Genomic DNA, 17,229 nt, shown 5'->3' on the forward strand with positions numbered 1-17,229 from the left:
TAAAAAATGAAATAAAAACAGTAATGATTATGATAGAATAAATAGGATAATGGGGATTTGTGAATATCATGTAGGCTAGTATTGGTGTGGATATTACAAGATGGATGAAGTTTCGATGCATTCATTAATTCCCTCCAGGCGAGAGGACATCTAGACGGTAGATCCAATAGGTCTCCCTCACACATAATTTTTTGAACCTTTCGGCGGGCGAGAGAGACCTAGGGATCTGTTCTATGACCCAAACTGACAGTCCATGGGTGGAGCCCTTGTGTGCTACAGCGAAGTGTTTCGGTACACTATGGGGGTCTGTGCCACCCTCAATGTACCTCCTGTGTTCCCCGAACCGTTGTCTCAGCGGCCGGATGGTGCGGATATTACAAGATGGATGAAGTTTCGATGCATTCATTAATTCCTCCAGGCGAGAGGACATCTAGACGGTAGATCCAATAGGTCTCCCTCACACATAATTTTTTGAACCTTTCGGCGGGCGAGAGAGACCTAGGGATCTGTTCTATGACCCAAACTGACAGTCCATGGGTGGAGCCCTTGTGTGCTACAGCGAAGTGTTTCGGTACACTATGGGGGTCTGTGCCACCCTCAATGTACCTCCTGTGTTCCCCGAACCGTTGTCTCAGCGGCCGGATGGTGCGGCATATATGAGGCCACAGGGGCAAATCAGACCATGACACCACGTAGTCGGATGAACAGTATAGAAGTATTTCAGGATGTATGTGTGGCCTTTGGTGGAAAAAGATATTTGGCCATGTTGGACAAAGTGACAGGTCTTGCACAATTTTTTCCGACATTGGAACATCCCTACTAGAGGGATGAGTGGAGTAATGACGGAAAGGCCAAGGTAGTCTTGAGTTTACTGGGAGCAATTTTGTTTTTGAGATTGGGGGCCTTTCGATAGGTAACCTGTGGATGTGTAGGGAGAATGGACCTGAGATGGGGATCCTGTTGGAGGATATCCCAGTGTTTCCGAAGGATCTTCTCCATTCTACTGTGTTGGGAGTGAAAGGTAGTGATGAACCGGATGGGGCAATTTGTGGGGGGCGTATTACTGCGTGGAGTGTTTTCCGTGAGAGATATGATTCGTAGGCTGTCTCAACTAAATCTTCCGGATATCCTTTTTCGGAAAACTTATTTTTGAGGTGGATACTGGCTTCTATGTAATCGGTTTTTCTGGTACAGTTTTGTCTCAACCGACAAAATTGACCTTTTGGGAATATTTTTAATCAAGGAGGATAGTGGCAACTCTTAAAATGAAGATATGAATTGCCACTAGTGGGCTTGGTATAGTTCTTGGCATATATCTCCTGGTTGTCATGTCTTAATTCTAAATCCAGGAAAGCTAGAGAAGTCTGGTTACTGTCATATGTGAAAGATAATCCGTACTTGTTGTTATTGCAATATGAGGTGAATAATGGAATGACATCTAAGGGTCCATCCCAGATGATTATGATGTCATCGATGTATCTACCGAGAAAGGGTTGTTGTGATGAATGTACTGTTGTTCCCCAGAACCCCATAGCCAAGTTCGCGTACGAGGGGGCAAAATTAGCCCCCATCGCAGTCCCTTGTAACTGTAAATAGAAGTCACCATTAAATGTAAAATAGTTGTGTGTTAAACAAAACTTGGTGGCTTCTATGATGAAAGTGGCCTGACGGGGATTAGTAAGTGGGTCTGTAGAAAGGAAGTACTCGAGGGCCATGATACCGAAGTCGTGAGGGATAGAAGTGTACAGGGAACTGACGTCTAGAGATAGCCAAGAATACGTGGGTTCCCAACTGTATGGTGAGAGTTGTTCCAAAAGGTGTGTCCCATCCCGTATATAAGATTGAAGTTGGTGAACTAAGGGTTGTAGGTATCTGTCAACATATAGACTGAAGCCTGAGGTAATGCTATCCATCGAGGCCACTATTGGCCTACCTGGGGGATTGTGTTGGTTCTTGTGGATTTTTGGTAGATGGTAGAAGTAAGGGATGGAATAAAAAGGTTTATGGAAAAAGAGACTTTCTGCCTTAGAGATGATGTTATCACTGAAGGCAGTGGAGATCAGAACTTCCGCTTCTACAGTGAAATCGTTTGGTAGGATCTTTGGGAAGTTTCATATAAGTAGTGTGGTCGGACAAAAGTCTTTCAGCCTCAGCAATGTAATCAACTTTATTTTGGAGGATGATGCCGCCTCCTTTATCGGCAGGCTTAATAATGAGATCTTCCGCTTGGATGAATTGTTATAAGATCTGGTTTCGGACGATGAGAGATTGTGTGATTTACTAGTGTTTGTGGAGTTACAGAGTTTGGTCATGTCGGAAAAGACCACTCTGTAGAAACTCTCTATATAGGGCCCTTTCGAGTGTGTGGGAAAGAAAATAGATTTGGGCTTTAAACCAGAATGTATGATGGGAGGGGAGGTAGCAAGGTGTTGTGTGAGTAACCTAGACAGGGTCATCTTCTGTACATGTAATGTTGTCCGTAGTATGTAGAATGTCTGGGCAGTCATAGTCATAGATGTCAGAGATGTTGTCAACATCTTTAGGTGGAGGTGAAGATGAAGTGGTGTTGGCCTGTTCGGTAGAAGTTAGTAGATCTTTAGCTTTTTTAATATTAAAGTGTCTTTGAAGAGTTAAATTCCTAATATAGCAATTCAAATCTTTAAAAAGTAAAAAAGGGTTTGGCCTATTGATGGGAGCAAAGTTTAGGCCACGGCTAAGGAGTGCCGTGTCGGCAGAGGACAGGATGTGGTTGGACAGATTAAAGATTTTTACCGTTTTTTTGGGTTCTGTGTGTAGAATGGCTCGTCTGGTTCGTCCCCTCTACGGCCTCTTCTGTGAGTTTTCTTTTTCTGGATGTAATTGCCGGAGGAGGACTGGACACCTAAAAAAGTATTCTGAGAGGAGGCGTTGGAAAAACCAGCAGGGGTATGGCATCCTGTGGTGTGAAGAATTGAGGCAGGTGGGTCAATCTGGCTATTGACCATGTCTATTGTTTGAGTATCTGGATGGGGGTATGTAATATCCACGCGTGCCGTGGGTTGGTGAGGAAGACCAGTGGGTACCGTTGGGGGGATCGGCATTCATGGTCTGATTAGGCAAAACCGTAGATGTGTGATTTTGCCTATTGTAGAATCGGGGTTAGAGAAGTAATTAGTTCTCTATTTCTTTGTAAATACTTTCTAGGGTATTTTTGGTTAGAATCATGTAGTTTCTTACTTATCTTCCGTGTGGATGTGGAATGATGAGTAGCAGGCAGGTGTGAACCAAGTGTGTGCGGAGAAGGTCGGATTCTTTGGGATGTAGGCAGAGTTTTGGGTCTCTGGGTATATTAAGTTGTATGCTCATAAGGGGAGGGGGATAAGGAATGAGGGCGGGGGATGGTAGACTCATGAGGGGAGGAGGACCTGAAGCAGAGGGAGACGGAATGGGGGGTACTATCTTTCCCTGAGACCTGGGTTGGTGGTATATTTGCAACACTAGGATGAGGTTTTTTATTCCACGTGAAGATTCTGTCAGAGTTGTAGTCGTCCAAGTCTCTTTTGAATTTTCCCATCTTGGAACTGACAAGAGAGTCTTCATCTCTTTTGGTGTTATTCTGAAGTACATCTAACCATATGTAGGGGATAGTGGTGGAGGTTGTTTTTATGTCATTTATAATGGAACATATTTGATCATGCAATTTGTCAAACCTATTTTTCTCCTGTGGGATATCAAAATTCCCATCCATTTTGCCCGTACAGAACTCAGCTAGGCTGGCCCATTCTTTGGTGTGCTCAGCACTTAGAAAGGCGGGGGCTTTCTTTCAAGACTCTAAGGCCTCTGGGTGAGATCCGAGTTTGGATATACTGTTCTAAAAAGAATCGATCCCACCACTGTTGATTGGCAGAATGTATCAACCTTTCAAGTTGTTTGAACTTGCCACAAAGGTGTGATCTAGTTTTGCCTGTAAGTGTGGCCTCCTTGGAAAAGGTAACTTGGAGCAGGCTGGGAAAGATTTTATCTAAAATCTTATATCTATGGTCATCTATGATGGCTGGGAGATCCATGAATTATGGGAAGGGAAGGGAAGGTGTAAGAAAAAAATATTAAATAAAAATGAGGTAGAAAAAGAGGGAGGGAAGGGGGGGGTTGTGTGGAAATTAGATGAAATTGCAACCATACACTACTGTATGTATATATGCATATATGTGTGTGCATGTATGGGCTCACACACGCACACACAATGTACATCTGTGAAAGTAGCAGTCAATGTGCAACACGAGCAGGCATTCAAAGTAGCAATATAACAAGTATTCGGCACAACGATGGACAGCAGATTCCAATAATACAATGATGCACATAAAAAAATAATAAATGAAAGGGTTAACAGTTCATAATAACAATAAGTGGAGGGTAAGTCCGAGATGAGAACTGCAGGTGGAAGAGGCAGGGGTAATGTGTAGATTCCACATTCAGGGCAGCCTTCCGAAGGGAGTGAAAGCCATTATCCCAATGCACTGTAAGACAAGGATAAGGAGGCGCCTCTGGGTGCAGACTTTTAAAACAATTTATTAAAAAACAGCAACAGCTGGTAATACACTCACATTTAAGTAGAAAGTATCAAGCATTAAACATGTCCCAGGGCAATCCAGGGGATCCGTGGAGTCATCTCTCGGCTGGTAGGTGTAGAATAGCTCTGGGCAGTCTAAGAACGCTGGATGTGGACGGCTGAGACACACATCCGGAGACAGGCACCAAAGAGAGGCTTGGTTAGCAGCCGATCCAGACACGGGATGATGATGTCACACGATGTGCGACGCGTTTCCTGAGCTGGCACGCCGTGAGTGGTGTGACGGCGGCGCTCCTTTGTCAAGCTGATTGGCTGGGAGCTGAAGAGGATTTATATATGGAGAGCAGTGAGAGGGAGGAGAGCGGAATAGTAAAGGAGAAGGGGGGGAGTGGCCTGAAACTCTGAGTGTAGAAGTGTCAGCAGTGGTAGGTATCAGGGAGAGGCAGCAATAAAGGAACATGAAACGGACTGGGAGGGAGGATGTGAATGGAAATGGGAGGGGGAGGGGAATGATGTGAGGGGGGGGGAGAAAACGGAGAAGGGGGAGTGAAAGAAATGATAATAACCTAGTTATAGGAGAGAAAAAGGGAGGAAATGACATAGAAGAAGAGCTGCTGGAAAGTAAAACTAAAGAAAATTATGAGGAATAAACTAAGACCATGTATGTCCTATGATGGACACAGGGGGAAGAGTGAATAAACATATGTATATATACCTATGGGAAAGGGGGAGGGGAAAAAAAGGGGACGGGAAAGAAATACAAGGACAGTGTAATATGTGCTATATATTGGTTATATATAAGCACATCAGTGAACGATCAGAAATTGTGGGTTACAAGAATTAAATATGAAGATATGGCTAAGTGGTATGTACGTGCTCTACCGAACAGGCCAACACCACTTCATCTTCACCTCCACCTGAAGATGTTGACAACATCTCTGACATCTATGACTATGACTGCCCAGACATTCTACATACTACGGACGACATTCCATGTACAGAAGATGACCTGTCTAGGTTACTCACACAACACCTTGCTACCTCCCCTCCCATCATACATTCTGGTTTAAAGCCCAAAACAATTTTCTTTCCCACACACTCGAAAGGGCCCTATATAGAGAGTTTCTACAGAGTGGTCTTTTCCGACATGACCAAACTCTGTAACTCCACAAACACTAGTAAATCACACAATCTCTCATCGTCCGAAACCAGATCTTTACAACAATTCATCCAAGCGGAAGATCTCATTATTAAGCCTGCCGATAAAGGAGGCGGCATCATCCTCCAAAATAAAGTTGATTACATTGCTGAGGCTGAAAGACTTTTGTCCGACCACACTACTTATATGAAACTTCCCAAAGATCCTACTAACGATTTCACTGTAGAAGCGGAAGTTCTGATCTCCACTGCCCTCAGTGATAACATCATCTCTAAGGCAGAAAGTCTCTTTTTCCGTAAACCTTTTTATTCCATCCCTTACCTCTACCATCTACCGAAAATCCACAAGAACCAACACAATCCCCCAGGTAGGCCAATAGTGGCCTCGATGGATAGCATTACCTCAGGCTTCAGTCTATATGTTGACAGATACCTACAACCCTTAGTTCACCAACTTCAGTCTTATATATACGGGATGGGACACACCTTTTGGAACAACTCTCACCATACAGTTGGGAACCCACGTATTCTTGGCTATCTCTAGACGTCAGTTCCCTGTACACTTCTATCCCTCACGACTTCGGTATCATGGCCCTCAAGTACTTCCTTTCTACAGACCCACTTACTAATCCCCGTCAGGCCACTTTCATCATAGAAGCCACCAAGTTTTGTTTAACACACAACTATTTTACATTTAATGGTGACTTCTATTTACAGTTACAAGGGACTGCGATGGGGGCTAATTTTGCCCCCTCGTACGCGAACTTGGCTATGGGGTTCTGGGAACAACAGTACATTCATCACAACAACCCTTTCTCAGTAGATACATCGATGACATCATAATCATCTGGGATGGACCCTTAGATGTCATTGCATTATTCACCTCATATTGCAATAACAACAAGTACGGATTATCTTTCACATATGACAGTAACCAGACTTCTCTAGCTTTCCTGGATTTAGAATTAAGACATGACAACCAGGAGATATATGCCAAGAACTATACCAAGCCCACTAGTGGCAATTCATATCTTCATTTTAAGAGTTGCCACTATCCTCCTTGGATTAAAAATATTCCCAAAGGTCAATTTTGTCGGTTGAGACAAAACTGTACCAGAAAAACCGATTACATAGAAGCCAGTATCCACCTCAAAAATAAGTTTTCCGAAAAAGGATATCCGGAAGATTTAGTTGAGACAGCCTACGAATCATATCTTCGCGGAAAAACTCCACGCAGTAATACGCCCCCCACAAATTGCCCCATCCGGTTCATCACTACCTTTCACTCCCAACACAGTAGAATGGAGAAGATCCTTCGGAAACACTGGGATATCCTCCAACAGGATCCCCATCTCAGGTCCATTCTCCCTACACATCCACAGGTTACCTATCGAAAGGCCCCCAATCTCAAAAACAAAATTGCTCCCAGTAAACTCAAGACTACCTTGGCCTTTCCGTCCATTACTCCACTCATCCCTCTAGTAGGGATGTTCCAATGTCGGAAAAAATTGTGCAAGACCTGTCACTTTGTCCAACATGGCCAAAAATCTTTTTCCACCAAAGGCCACACATACATCCTGAAATACTTCTATAACTGTTCATCCGACTACGTGGTGTATGGTCTGATTTGCCCCTGTGGCCTCATATATGTCGGCCGCACCATCCGGCCGCTGAGACAACGGTTCGGGGAACACAGGAGATACATTGAGGGTGGCACAGACCCCCATAGTATATTCACAAATCCCCATTATCCTATTTATTCTATCATAATCATTACTGTTTTTATTTCATTTTTTAGTTTTATTGATAATGACTTTTTTATAAAGTTTTTAATGTGGTAAATATATGTTGATAATATGTATACATGCACTTCCTCCACTTTCCCCTTGTTCCATACCTTTGGTTTAATCCTACCTGGACTTTGTATACTAAATATGTACAGGTGCCATCAGTCCCTTTCCTTCCCCCCCCCTTTTTTCATTCCTCTTATTCATTTCCCCTCCCCTTCCCCCCCCACATTTCTCCTTTTCATTCCCCCCCTTCTCCCCCCCTCCCCCCCCCCCCATGTCCCACTTTACCCATGTGGGTGTACGTCAAAGCACGTACATACCACTTAGCCATATCTTCATATTTAATTCTTGTAACCCACAATTTCTGATCGTTCACTGATGTGCTTATATATAACCAATATATAGCACATATTACACTGTCCTTGTATTTCTTTCCCGTTCCCTTTTTTCCCCTCCCCTTTTCCCATAGGTATATATACATATGTTTATTCACTCTTCCCCCTGTGTCCATCATAGGACATACATGGTCTTAGTTTATTCCTCATAATTTTCTTTAGTTTTACTTTCCAGCAGCTCTTCTTCTATGTCATTTCCTCCCTTTTTCTCTCCTATAACTAGGTTATTATCATTTCTTTCACTCCCCCTTCTCCGCCCCCCCCCACATCATTCCCCTCCCCCTCCCATTTCCATTCACATCCTCCCTCCCAGTCCGTTTCATGTTCCTTTATTGCTGCCTCTCCCTGATTCCTACCACTGCTGACACTTCTACACTCAGAGTTTCAGGCCACTCCCCCCCTTCTCCTTTACTATTCCGCTCTCCTCCCTCTCACTGCTCTCCATATATAAATCCTCTTCAGCTCCCAGCCAATTAGCTTGACAAAGGAGCGCCGCCGTCACACCACTCACGGCGTGCCAGCTCAGGAAACGCGTCGCACATCGTGTGATGTCATCATCCCGTGTCTGGATCGGCTGCTAACCAAGCCTCTCTTTGGTGCCTGTCTCCGGATGTGTGTCTCGGCCGTCCACATCCAGCGTTCTTAGACTGCCCAGAGCTATTCTACACCTACCAGCCGAGAGATGACTCCACGGATCCCCTGGATTGCCCTGGGACATGTTTAATGCTTGATACTTTCTACTTAAATGTGAGTGTATTACCAGCTGTTGCTGTTTTTTAATAAATTGTTTTAAAAGTCTGCACCCAGAGGCGCCTCCTTTTCCTTGTCTTTCTGGTACAGGTAGAGGCCTCAACAGTCCCCAAGCCCTGGTCTTGCTGCCCTTGTTCTGGATGCAAGTAGTACATGCTTCAATATATTGTCTGCAGTCCTTTTGTAACTGAGGCCACCAAAACATGCGCTGCAGGAGTTCAGAAGTTTTGTGTACCCCGAAGTGGCCAGCTAGTTCATGGTCATGACAAGACTTGAGGATGGCAACCCGTGTCTGTTGTGGCACAAAAATTCTGTCCTTGTACCAAAGTAGATCATCTTTCCACTGTAAAGTGACATCTGTTGGATGGGGAGTCAGTGAAGAAGCTTGTTTAATTTGGGAAAGCAGATCTCCCTGAAGCATGAGAAAATTCCCAGGAGCAAGGATGGTATCAGGAGGAGAAGAAACTTCAGGTTCGCTGAACATCTGGGAAAGCGCGTCTGGTTTAGTATTCTTAGATCCCGGCCTGTAAGTGATGTGAAAGGCAAATCTAGTGAAAAAAGTGCCCATCTGGCTTGTCGTGGTTTCAATCTCTTGGCAACTTTTAAGTACTCTAAGTTCTTGTAATCAGTGTACACCAGAATAGGATGGGCTGCTCCTTCCAAGAGGTAACGCCATTCTTCTAGCGCAGCCTTGATTGCAAGTAGTTCTCTGTCCCAACATCATAATTTCTTTCAGCTTTGGTTAGCCTGCGAGAGAAGAATGCCACTGGGTGTAACAGAGCCTTGGATCCTTGTCTCTGTGAAAGAACTGCCCCTACTGCTATCTCAGAAACATCTACTTCCAGTATATAAGGTAAGGCTGGGTCAGAATGTTTTAAGACGGAGGCTGAAACAAACTGTTCTTTCAAGGAAGTAAAGGCTGCTTGAGCTTCAGGAGACCATTGGAAACGGGTGCCTTGCCGGGTAAGACTTGTGATGGGGGAAATGATAGAAGAAAATCCCTTGATGAATTTGCGATAAAAATTTGCAAACCCCACAAATCGCTGGACTCCCCTCTTATCAGTCGGGGCTGGCCAATCCAAGATGGCAGAGACCTTCTGTGGATCCATCTTGACACCATCTATCGAAATGATCAGGCCCAGAAAATGGATGCTTTGGCATTCAAACTCGCACTTCTCAGGTTTTGCATACAAGCCATGCTGGCGAAAGCGGGTTAGAACTTTTCTGACATGTCCCCGATGAGTAGCCAGTGAGGAGGAAAAGATCAAGATGTCATCCAGGTATACTATGATAAACAAGTCAAGATAGTCTCTGAAAATATCATTAACAAAATGCTGGAAGGTGGCGGGAGCATTGCATAACCCGAAAGGCATGACAAGATACTCAAAATGTCCGAAGTGGATACGGGAGGCCGTTCTCCATTCATCTCCGCTTCGGATCCGGACTAAATTGTAGGCTCCACGAAGGTCTAATTTGGTAAAGATGGATGCAGTTCCGAGTCGCTGGAAAAGTTCAGGTACCAAGGGTAGAGGATACCGATTCTTAATTGTGATTTTATTAAGGTCTCGATAATCTACGCAAGGGCGTAGAGAGTGGTCTTTCTTTTCTAGGAAGAAAATCCCTGCTCCTGTTGGAGAGGTAGAAGAGCGTATGAACCCTTTCCTCAGGTTGTCATCTTTGTATTCTTTAAGAGTTCCAAGTTCAAGTTCGGTCAAGGGAAAAATTCTCCCAAGTTCAAGTTCGGTCAAGGGAAAAATTCTCCCAAAGGGAATTTCTGCTCCGGGAAGCAACTCAATCGGGTAGTCGTAAGGTCTATGGGGTGGCAGAGTCTCTGCCCCTTTCTTACTGAATACATCCAGAAAATCATGATAAGCCTTATGCCGCGTACACACGAGCGGACATTACGGCGGACTTTGCCCGGCGGACTGGATTTCGTCGGACAATTCGATGTGTGTGGGCTCCAGCGGACTTTGATTTCTCAAAAGTTGGACGGACTTAGATTTGAAACTTGTTTAAAATTTATCCGTTGAAATCGAGTCCGGTCGAAAAGTCCGCCGTCTGTATGCTAGTTCGACGGACAAAAAGCCATGCTAGGGCAGCTATTGGCTACTGGCTATGAACTTCCTTGTTTTAGTCCGGTCGTACGTCATCACGTACGAATTCGACGGACTTTGGTGGATTGTGTGTAGGCAAGTCCGTTCATTCAGAAAGTCCGTCGGAAAGTACATCGAAAAGTCCGCCGGGCAAAGTCCGCCGTAATGTCCGCTCGTGTGTACGCGGCATTAGGAACTGCTTGGCAGGCTTCAGCATCGGTCTCCAGACATAGCAGAGAAGATGGGATGTTGGGAGTTTCCTGTAAACAATGTTGCTGGCAATAGAAGGAATGAAAACTAATTTTTCCAGTGGACCAGTCTATTTGCGGATTATGTTCCTTTTGCCAGGGCATTCCTAGTATGATGGGAAACAAGGGAGATTCGATGATATCAAGACAGAGTAGTTCTTGGTGATTGCCGGAAATGGTGGTTTTAAGAGGAACTGTTTCTTGTGTTACAGGCCCAGATTTAATAGCCGATCCGTCGGCCAGATGTTCAGACAGTCCCTGTGCTCTGGGTCGTAGAGGTATACGGAGTCTACGGGCAAAAGACAAGTCCATGAACCCGCTGCAGGCCCCAGAGTCAATGATGGCGGTTGCTTGCGTATTCCCTTCTGGAAGCTGCAGAGAGATGGTGATAGCCAAATGAGTAGCATTATCTAACACAGCAGGTGAAGAGGTAGAGGAAAGAGTAAAGTGCTTACGAGTCTTTGCGGGACAAGTCCTCACATAATGTCCAGATTCTCCGCAATACAGGCAAAGGTTATTCGCTCGCCGGCGTTGGCGTTCCCCTGGAGTCAGAGAGGGACGGATCAGGCCTAGCTGCATTGGTTCAGTGGAATCAGCAGGAGTGTGGACAGAAGGCTGTGGCACACGTGGAAGCATCCAGACTGGGTGAGCGGACCCAGCAGTCCGTTCAGCTCTTCGCTCTCTTAGGCGCCTGTCGATCTGGATGGCAAGATTGATAAGGGCTTCAAGTGTCGCAGGGATGCCAACCCGGGCCAACTCATCCTTTAGTGGCTCGGAAAGTCCCATGCGGAACTGGTGGCGTAGGGCGGCGTCGTTCCAGTTTGTTTCGGAACTCCAACGCCTGAACTCAGATGCATAGTCCTCCGCCGCCCTACAGCCTTGCTGGAGAGAGAACATAGCTGCTTCTGCGGTAGCTGCTAGTTGCGGGTCCTCATAGAGAAGGGCCATGGCTTGGAAGAAAGTGTCCAGTTGGTTAAGGTAGCTGTTCTTTTGCTCCAGGAGTCGATGAGCCCATGCCTGGGGTTCCCCCAGCAGGAGGGAGATGACGAACCCCACCTTGGTGGTTTCTAAAGAAAAAGTCCTGGGTTGTAGTGCAAAGAAAAGTTCACAGGCGTTACGGAATGCTCTAAACTTGCTGCGGTCCCCGGAGAACCTTTCTGGTGTGGGAACTTTAGGTTCTGGAGGCAACATTACTACAGAAGGACCCGGGGGAGGACCTGGAGCGGAGGTAGAGAGCACTTGAACACGTTCTTCCAGACGTTTGTAACTGTCTTGCAGGTCTTTAACAGCCTGTGTAAGTCCAGCCAGATGATGGCATAAGTCCTCCATAGGCGACGTTCCCTGCGTGGGCTCGGACATGGCTGTCCGGTACTGTCACGTACCTGGTAGGTGGAGCCCGGAGTGCAGAGAACGGCCTCTCGTATACCTCTGACTCAGGAACCCCTGAAGGTGTGAACAGGGGCTCAGAAGTATAGAGGGGCACAAGTGCCTGGCTGGAACACTGGTGTAGAGAGCTGGATCCTGTAGTCAGCAGGGAGGTGCTCTGTAGTCCCGAAGCAGGTTGCACACAGCAGGAAGGTGCACTGTAGTCCCGCAGCAGGTTGCAGACAGCAGGGAGGAGTACTGTAGTCCTGTAGCAGGTTGCAGACAGCAGGGAGGAGTACTGTAGACCTGTAGCAGGTTGCAGACAGCAGGGAGGTGCACTGTAGTCCTGTAGCAGGTTGCAGACAGCAGGGAGGTGCACTGTAGTCCCGTAGCAGGTTGCAGACAGCAGGGAGGTGCACTGTAGTCCGGTAGCAGGTTGCAGACAGCAGGGAGGTGCACTGTAGTCCTGTAGCAGGTTGCAGACAGCAGGGAGGTGCACTGTAGTCCTGTAGCAGGTTGCAGACAGCAGGGAGGTGCACTGTAGTCCCGTAGCAGGTCGCAGACAGCAGGGAGGAGTACTGAGTCTCGCAGCAGGTTGCAGACAGCAGGGAGGTGCAGACAAGCCGGGTCAAGGTACTGGCAGGCAGATCAGGTACAGGAGGGCAAACCAAGAGAATAGTCAGAGTCCAAGCTGAGATCGGGGCAGGCAGCACACAGGTAAGTCAGGAACAAGCCAAGTAAGTACTAGATACAGAGAAATTGGTAACAAGGGAGAAGAGGTCTCAGGAAACGCTGTAGACCGGACAGCAAGGCAGCATTGGAACAGTCTCCTTTAAATAGCCCATCTTGGCGCCAAGTGTGTTACAGGGCGCCACTATTGGCGCTATTGCGCACGCGCGTTTGCCCATTAGCGCTATTGGCGCTATTGCGCATGCGCGAGCGTCAGGTGGCGCTTACAGGCATTCTTTTAATCTTCCGTTTGCTGGAATGACTACAAGAGGGCTTTTCCTGACAGATACACTTTAAACTGGCCCAACACAATTTGAAATTCAGCTGATTCCCTGGTGGCACCACCTGGCTTAACAAACTTAAACTGAAAACTGAGTAGGAATTATTGGCTAAACAGTGACTACATCCTATCAGATGCTTTCTTAAAGTGGTTTTAAAGGCACAAGGTTTTTTACCCTCATCCATTCTACACATGAAGGTAAAAAACCTTCTGTGTGAGCAGCCCCCCTAATAATTATGTGAGCCCCCTCTCGATCCAGCGATGTACACGAGAGCCTTGGCTTTCCGGTGGACTCACGCTCCTGATTGGCTTTTGGCAGCTGTGGGAGCAATCACAGCCAGTGAGCCAATCAGGAGATGGAGGGGGTGGGGTCGAGCCGCAGCTCCATGTGTGAGTGGACACACAGAGCCGCGATTTAGAAGCACGCCTACTTAGTTGGCCCCAGAGCAAGCTGATTTCTGTGGGGGTACCCAGCAGGAGGGAGGGTCCAGGATCACCAGTGAGAAGAGGAGAATCCGAGCGGCTCTGTGCAAAATCATTGCACACAGCAGGTAAGTATAACATGTTTGTTATGTAAAAAAAAAAAAAGACTTTAATAACGCTTTCATTTTTTTCAAAATAACAAAATATTATAATGGTTTTACACAAAGTAGCCCCAATCCTCCTCTTCTGCTCCTGGCTCCTACTCCTTGCTGAGTGCCCCCATAGAAGGCTCGGGGCACTTGTGAATGCTCACTCCCGAGTGTGGCTCTGTGTGTCCGTTGACACACAGAGCGTGGCTCAGCCCCGCCTCCATTCTTTCCTCAGTGGCTTTGTTTGAGCAGCAAAAAAATAGCACTTGCGGCTGTCCCTCTGTCCAAAGAGGAGGGGGAGAGCCACTACTCCCATGCAAGATCGGGCTCAGATAAGATACTTTAATTCCTAGGATGGTAAAAAAAAAAAAAAAAAAACGTTACCTTCAAAAACTACTTTTGGCGACTTCGGGTTTGATTTCAATAGACGTCTGTGCAGGAACTCGTGCAGATGTCTCTGAAATCGGCCCCCGAAGTCGGGACTGACATGTGGGAATGAAGTTAAGCTGAACTCGCACAATTTCAACCCCTTCACAGTGTGAACGAGGGCTAAATGATGTAACATGCAGGATTGTCTTCTGTTGAATTCTTAAAAAGGGTGGAGTGCTCTGCCCACAGTTCCTCATTTTTAGAAATATGAAGCTGTTTCAAGTGGGAAGATAATCATTTTTGATAAATAATTAACTCAGAAATTGTTGAGTCACATTGAACAGGAAAACAAAAGCAGTTCCTTTTTAGCCCAGTGAATAAAAAAAAAATAGTCACCTAGCCAAAATAAAGATCGCTATCCCTGTGTTAAAGAGGAAGTAAAGCACTGCTTTTTTTTCTCTTTTTCTGACCTGCAAAGTAAAGGCATAATGTGCTAGTATGCATCGCATACTAGCACATTATGTGAAATTTACCTGCAAAGCCCCCATTGTCACTGTTGGAGGCCACATCCATCTTCACCCATCTTCCTTCCGGGTCCACAGACTCCGGCTGTGTAACTGGCTGGAGCCGCGTGACGTCACTCCTGCGCTTGTGCGCAGGAGCCGCCGGTCACGGCACAGGGCTCTGAAGAAACAGCAGGGGTGGCCGTTCCTTCAGAGCGCATGCGTCGATGACATCTTTAGCTGTATATATAGTAAATATCTCCTAAATGGTGCACATTTAGGAGGTATTTACGCTAGCTATAGGTAAGCCTTATTATACTTACCTATAGGTACAAACAATTGATGGAAGTTTACTTCCACTTTAACCTCTTAAAGAACGCCCACCGCACATATACTGCTGCAGGGCGGCTCTATTGCGCAAAACAATGAACCTGTACGTTATTTCATGCAATAGATATGGTGGCCAGCCACCCACGATTGCTCCACAGAGAGGCAGAACAGGAATCTGTCTATGTAAACAAGGCGGATGCCCGTTCTGACAGGGAACAACACTGAGATCTGCTGTTCAGGAACAGTGATCTCTGTGTTGTTCCTGTGAGCCCATCCCCCACACAGTTAGAACACACCCAGGGAACACAGTAACCCCTTGATTGCCCCCTAGTGTTAACTCCTTCCCTGCCAGTGTCATTTATAATTGATCAGTGCATTTTTTTAGCACTGATCACTGTAATAATTTCACTGGTCCCCAAAAAGTGTCACTTGGGGTCAGATTTGTCGCAGATTACCGCCATTAACAGTAAAAAAAAATAAAAGTCCATAAATCTATTTCTATTTTGTAGACACTATAACTTTTACGCAAACCAATCAATATACGCTTATTGCGATTTTTTTTTACCAAAATTATGTAGAAGAATATACATTGGCCTAAACTGATGAATAAATTAGTTTTTTTTTATATTTTTTTTTGGATATGTATTATAGCAGAAAGTAAAAAATATATATTTTTTTTTCTTTCAAAATTGTCGCTCTTTTTTTGTTTATAGTGCAAAAAAATAAAAGCCGCAGAGGTGATCAAAGACCACCAAAAGAAAGCTCTATTTGTGGGAAAAAAGGTACATCAATTTTGTTTGGGTACAGCATCGCAATTGTCAGATAAAGCGACGCAGTGCCGTATCGCAAAAAAATAGCCTGGTAATTAAGGGGTTAAATCCTTCCGGGGCTGAAGTGGTTAAAGCTTGGTAAATTGAACCAATTGAATCGAAACTGAAGTGGATTGTAAACTATAGTGCATTTTCAGGAACTATAGTGTAGTTTCATTATTGTATTGTTTTTAGAGTGAAGCTTTGTTTTGAAGGCCTCTTGAGCCCCTTTAGGGAGAGAGAGCCTTGACTGATGGGGGCATGGCCAGGAGTGGTACAAGGTGGCTGAGTGGTCACTAAGGATTGGTTGTTAGGGGGGATGGGGCTGGGCCTGAGCTCAAGAAAAGTTTTGCCCCAGAGAATTCTGGGTCTTTCAAGGAACGTTTTGGAAGAGCTGGTGGGCTGACCACTGACCCTGTCCCTCAGCCATGGACACCGAGCTCCTCCTGGCCAGGGTCCATGAACTGGCCCTGCAAGGTCAGGCTGACTGGCTCTTCTCCCTTCTCTCCCCCGAGGTGGCTTCCTCTCCCCCCTCTCCTCCACCTGCGGTACCTGCAGCGGGATCCTCGGCTCCCAGGGCCCGACGGAGGACCCGCCCCCCATCCCGTTTGAGCCCCAGTCCTTCCAGGGCCTCTTACAGGCCTGCCTGTCCTCCTTCCTCTCCTGACGCCACTGCGGCCCCATGTGGCAGCTCTCCCCCTCCTAGCAGGCCTAAGAATCCTGCCCCCCGCCGCCGGGGTTCCTCCCGGCGGGCCCCCCCCGCCAGTATCCCGGCGGGCCCCCCCTCGCCTCCCCCGTTCACGGAGCCCCAGAGTCACGCTCCGCTCCTCCCGGGCTTCCACTGCTATCACTTCCCCTGGCTGCCTCCATATGCCCAGCCGGACGGATGCTTCCTCCATACCTGGGCCCGCCCCCCTGGTCCATGGGGGAAGGGATGCTGGAGGACTTCCGCGCCGTTCTTCCCAGGGGTCCGCTGCCAGGTCTGACCATCCCAGGGATCATCCTCCAGGAGCCTCCGGCGCATCCCCTCCGGCTGCTGGCTCTCTCCATCTGTCGGTGGACTCCGCGGCTCGCCCTGTGTCAGCGCTGCTGCCCCCAGTGGCCACTTCTCTCCCTGCGCCCAGCAGAGCGGGAGATTTAAGTGTGCCAGTGCAATCTACACATTTTAGGCTATCTGCCCTTAATCTCCCTGCACCCGGCCGGGTGGGAGATCACGCTGCTCCGCATGTTGCTCCCCCAGCGTTCCTGTCTCCTGATTGCCCAGGTCTCCCTGAGCCCGGATGGGCGGG

This window comes from Aquarana catesbeiana, linkage group LG03 (genome assembly GCF_042186555.1).
Source record: "Aquarana catesbeiana isolate 2022-GZ linkage group LG03, ASM4218655v1, whole genome shotgun sequence".
Classification (NCBI taxonomy): Eukaryota; Metazoa; Chordata; class Amphibia; order Anura; family Ranidae; genus Aquarana; species Aquarana catesbeiana.